This window comes from Daucus carota, chromosome 9 (assembly GCF_001625215.2).
Source record: "Daucus carota subsp. sativus chromosome 9, DH1 v3.0, whole genome shotgun sequence".
In the NCBI taxonomy this organism is placed as follows: Eukaryota; Viridiplantae; Streptophyta; class Magnoliopsida; order Apiales; family Apiaceae; genus Daucus; species Daucus carota.
Genome location: NC_030389.2, coordinates 12,378,642 through 12,384,127, shown reverse-complemented (window position 1 = coordinate 12,384,127; position 5,486 = coordinate 12,378,642). Strand labels below are relative to the sequence as shown.

Sequence of the window (5,486 nt, the reverse complement as noted above, 5' to 3'; positions counted from 1 at the left end):
TGTGGGAATGAACTGAATTTGATTCTATACTACTTGTGACCACGTACGCTTGCGTGATTTTGTGCGAACAAGTTTTTGGCGCCGCTGCCGGGGACTCGGTGTTTTATTTTAGTTTATGTGCTTGTCATTAGTGGTCATTAAAGTTCAGTGACTTGGATTCTTTTCTCACTTTAGTTCGTTGTGTGTGTTTCAGGTACTTGAGTGACGTGTATGCGAACACGTTCTCGGGCTCATAAGGAAGCATTGGTTAAGGAAGAAACGATAGTGAGTACTACAATGGTTGATCGACCACCAGTTGTGAATGATACTAAGGCTCTTAAGGCTTTCTCTGAGCCTAAAATCAATGACATTCAGTCGAGCATTGTTAGGCCTGCAATTCAGGCCACCACTTTCGAGATCAAACCGAGCACTATTCAGATGGTGTAGAACTCAGTACAGTTTGGGGGTTCTCCGACTGAGGATCCCAATACTCATATTTGGGACTTCATTGAGATCTGCGACACTTTCAAGTTCAATGGTGTTGCTGACGATGCTATCAGATTGAGGTTGTTCCCATTCTCTCTGAGGGATAAAGCTAAAGGATGGTTGCATTCTCTTCCTGCAGGATCTATTACGACATGGGAGGATCTGGCTCAGAAATTTCTTACTAAGTTCTTCCCTATGGCTAAAACCGCTGCAATCAGGAATGCTATCACTTAATTCTCTCAGTTGTCTGGTGAAACTTTATGTGAAGCTTGGGAACGCTACAAGGAGATGCTTCGAAAGTGCCCACATCATGGGATGTCTGATTGGATGGTGATAAATTGTTTTTATAATGGTTTGGATCCTCAATCGAGGCCAATGCTCGATGCTGCATCAGGTGGAGCTCTATGGGCTAAGAGCTATGATGAGGCTTATGAGTTGATCGAGATGATGGCCGCGAATGAATATCAGAATCCTACTCAGCATCTTCATCAGGTCAAAGCAGCAGGTGTTCTAGATCTTGATGCTACTACAGCCTTAACTGCTCAAATTAAGGCTCTTACTATGAAGATAGATTCCTTAGCTAACTTGGGAGTTCAACCACCACCTAATGTTTGCGAGCTTTGTGCGGGTGCACATTCTTCGGATCAGTGTGCTATATCGAGCGAATCCGCTCAGTTTGTGAGCAACTTTCAGAGGTCGCAACAGCCAGCTCCGGCCACTTATCATCCCAATAATCGGAATCATCCGAATTTCAGCTGGAGCAATAATCAGAATTACATGCCACAACAACAGCAACAGTTTCAGCAGCAAGGATCTAGACCTTTTAACCCTTCTGGTTTTCAACAACAGTTTGCACCGAGGCAGCAATTCCATCCTCCCGGATTCCAGCAACAAAATCATGGGGTGGCTGGACAGTCTTCCAATGAAAGATCAGAATTGGAAGAATTAAGACTAATGGTAAAAAGCCAATCGGTGTCAATCAAAACTTTGGAGAATCAGATTGGGCAAATTGCTAATGCGTTGATTAATAGACCACAAGGAACTCTTCCTAGTGATACTGAGGCCAATCCGGGCAAGAAGGAAGTGAAGGAACAGGTACAGGCTGTCACCTTGAGGTCCGGAAAGGTTACGAAGGATAAAGAATCAGCAACAGAGCGAAACAAGGAAGAGAGTGATCAACAGGTTGAAACACCCGTACTCTCATTTGAGTCTGATAGTGGAAAAACTGTTGTTGAAGCTGACAAGAATAAAATCAACGAGGAAGCAAGCAAGGATTCAACCGAGAAATCTAGCCCGAAAGCTGATATTGGGGTGAAGCAAGTATATCCAGTTCCACCTTTTCCGAAGAGACTTCAAAAGCATAAGCTCGACAAACAATTCACAAAATTTCTAGAAGTTTTCAAGAAACTACAAATCAACATACCTTTCGCGGAGGCTCTAGAACAAATGCCGAGTTATGCTAAGTTCATGAAAGGTATTCTATCTCGGAAACTCAAACTTGAGGACTTGGAGACTGTGGCTTTGACCGAGGAGTGTAGTGCGGTGTTGCAGCAGAAATTGCCTCCGAAGCTGAAGGATCCGGGAAGTTTCACAATCCCGTGTACTATTGGAAAGATATCTTTCGACAAGTGCTTGTGTGACTTGGGAGCTAGCATCAATCTGATGCCGTTATCTGTCTTCAAGAAACTTGGTCTGCCTGAGCCGAAACCTACAAACATGCACTTACAACTGGCTGATCGGTCCATCACATACCCGAGAGGTATAGTGGAAGACGTCTTGGTTAAAGTGGATAAGCTCATCTTCCCTGTTGACTTTGTCATTCTAGACTTCGAGGAGGATAAGAAGATTCCCATTATCTTGGGAAGACCGTTCTTAGCTACAGGCCAAACTTTGATCGATGTGCAAAAAGGAGAGCTTACAATGAGAGTTCAAGATCAGAGTGTCACTTTTAATGTGTTCAACGCAATGAAATTTCCAACCGACGAAGAAGAATGCTTTATGGTGGAGCCACTAGAAGCTGTTGAAAATTCTGAGACGGGGCAAAAGCTAAGGCCGGGTACCTTAGAGAGAGTCTTCACAGGGGATTCTGATTTCGAAGATGAAGGAATAGCAGAGCTGAAAAATTTTCAGGAGCATCTTAAACCATCTATTAAAGAAGCTCCCATACTCGAACTCAAACTACCACCGGATCTCTTAAGTAATGTGCAGTTTAGAAGGTTGTCACGGCGCATAGATGACATGCATGACATTCACCGCCGTTTTGCAGAGGATTTGACTCAGGCTCTTGGGAGTGCTTTTCGAGCCATTGGTGTTGAGGTTGATTGGCCAGTGTTTGGAGATGGCATGGTCTATTCACCACCTGATCCTCCACCCGAGGAGGGTGATCCTCCCGACTTCTAGGTACATTCGATCCTTTTTATCACCTTCAATGAGGACATTGAATATTTTAAGTTTGGGGGTGGTAATCTAAGGACTAGTAGTAGTGTGTTCATATAGGTTGCATGTTGCATATAGTTTAGCATATTATCTCATATAGTTGCATATTAGTTAGTTTTTTTATATATATATGCTTGTGTTTAGTATATGTTATTAGTCTCATATAGTTGCATGTGCATGAATCATGAAGTTGTTTTCCAAGTTGATTTCCTATGATGATGATTTTATGTGCATAATTTCTTGGCTAGTAGTCTTGATTACATGTGATGCCTTGTTACTTGGAAACTACTTGTGTGGAAATCGTAATTACACTTATGCTCTAGAGATAAGACTTAGACTTACTTATTTCTTGAGTCCTTGCGTTGAGTCAGGCGTAGGGTTTGGATTATTCCCTTTTTGAACTTAGAGTTTGTAAATCTTAAGTTTGGGGGAGTTAAGGAATGATCATGCCTTTCTAGAAAAAAAAGAGGAAAAAAAATAAGAATAAAAATTATCAGGTACTCCTTTGAGATCAATGGGTAAAATGCAATGTCATGTGAAAGGGACGATCCATGTACTTGTGCTGGTATTAAGTGCAGATGTATTAGAATAAGCAAATTCTTGGTGACCTTTCACAACCTTTGATTACTGGAGAATTACTTGATTAAAAAAAGAGAATAAGAAAATTAGCAAAGTCGAATGGAGGTCGTGACTCACTTACACGGAGAAGCGTCCCAACCTTAGACTTAGCAAGAAAAAGAAAGAAAAAATAAAAAAATAGGAGAGGTGTAGGAATTCTTTAGTGACCCTAAATTGTAGTTGACTCTTTAGTAAAGAAGTGTTTAAACCTGATTCTGATTAACGGTTCATAGTGAGGACTCTGTTGAAGTTTGATGGTCTTTGTTTTGTTTCACTAGAGAGCATGCTAGCACACACGATGCACTTCACACTTGTTAGTGGAAGAGGACATGGCTAATATGTGAAAGAGATGAATGCATGCCGAGAATGTTGCATATTCCGAGGATTCTATGTTAACGAGGATTGCACTTCATGTTTGTGTGTGTGTCAATGCTTGAGGACAAGCATCGGTTTAAGTTTGGGGGTGTGATAAGTGGATTTCATATTCACTTGGAAGCCTTCATTTTGACTTAAAACGATGGAATGACCTCAAGCTATTGATGTTTTTGATATTTTTTAGTGTGGTGTTATGTAGGTTTCTTGGAAGGAGGACGAAGGGGAGAATCATAGCTTTCATTGAAAAAACCGGCGAAGCAATCGGAGGCCCGAGGAGAGAGTTATGGGCAAAAACGCGTTCTGCCATTGTGAGGCCCCGGCCTGAGATGTGAGGCCCCGGCCTGAGCTGTGAGGCCCCGGCCTGAGCTGTGAGGCCCCGGCCTGAGATGGGCGGGATTTTTGGCCCGTTTTGACCGTTTTTGATCCGTTTGAAGGCCCGTTCGTTGGGGAAGTACAAGAAAGGCTTGGGGAACTAAAAACATAACCTAGAATCATTCCAAGGAGCACGTGACGGCTACGGAGAAGATCAAGATCGAATTTCATAGTTTTTACTTTTGTAATTCTTCGAAGGAGGCGTAACTTTGGATGCCCATTCGGATTTGTTTCGAAACTCTTGCTTTACTCTTTTAATATTGTTTAGACTATTCGGTACCATGTTTACATTCGAACCCATGATGATGAGAAGTTCGATTATGAACTAATCATTATCGTGGGATTCTAGCGGATTTATATATGGATTTCAGTAGTTGATTTGCCTTAATTATTTGTGTGATGAATGTTTGATTTCTTCGTATTGGTTGTGCTTATTCTTCTTGGATGCGTAGCTAACATCTAAGTTGTGTGTTAATCTTTATTGAAGCGACAGTGGATATATTGATTTAGAACTTGCCATGCGAACATAGGATTATGTATTCGATACATGATTAGTGGTGTGATTTTAACCATCTTGCATCGCCCTATGTAATCTTGATAGATAACTTGTTCTTCAATCGTTATGTTTTCAAATTCTATAGACATATAGGGTCTAAGCATAATTGGTGTCTGTTTACCTTCTATCTTAATTGTGGATGTGTAGCAGTATGGTGCACGTATAACGACAGTTAGCGTGTATCAGTTTCGTGTTATCTGATTAGTTATCAACCATCACATATCGATACGGCATAACTCCGAATGAAGTATATAATGAAGTTAGAATCCCATGTTTTATTCTCATTAGTAATTCGATTTTAATTCTCTTAGTTAATTAGTTAATTTAGATAAAAACCAACCAACTTGTTAATTGTCCGAGCATTGAACAATAATCATACATTGGTGCAGAAGTGCATAATTTTTAATACACCAGTCTCTGTGGGAACGAACTGAATTTGATTCTATACTACTTGTGACCACGTACGCTTGCGTGATTTTGTGCGAACAGTGGACTATATACTTGTTGTTTGCAAGTCTTGGGTAGCCCCTTCATGGGTCTTTGTGATAGAGATTTCCGATTCTATCAACTTTCTCCGTTGTGTACGGTAGTGATAGAAATAACTCACTATTTCATTAGATATAAGCCTGACTTGGAGAGGTTTTTGTTATGAAAACATCTTGGA

General features: G+C 41.0%; 1 non-coding gene across 1 annotated transcript; it reads right to left on the bottom strand.

Moving 5' to 3' along the window:
• Window positions 1-675: 675 nt before the first annotated feature.
• Window positions 676-782, bottom strand: LOC135149869 (small nucleolar RNA R71). The gene has a single exon (XR_010288074.1). It is a non-coding gene; the product is annotated as a small nucleolar RNA R71 (small nucleolar RNA).
• Window positions 783-5,486: the final 4,704 nt, after the last annotated feature.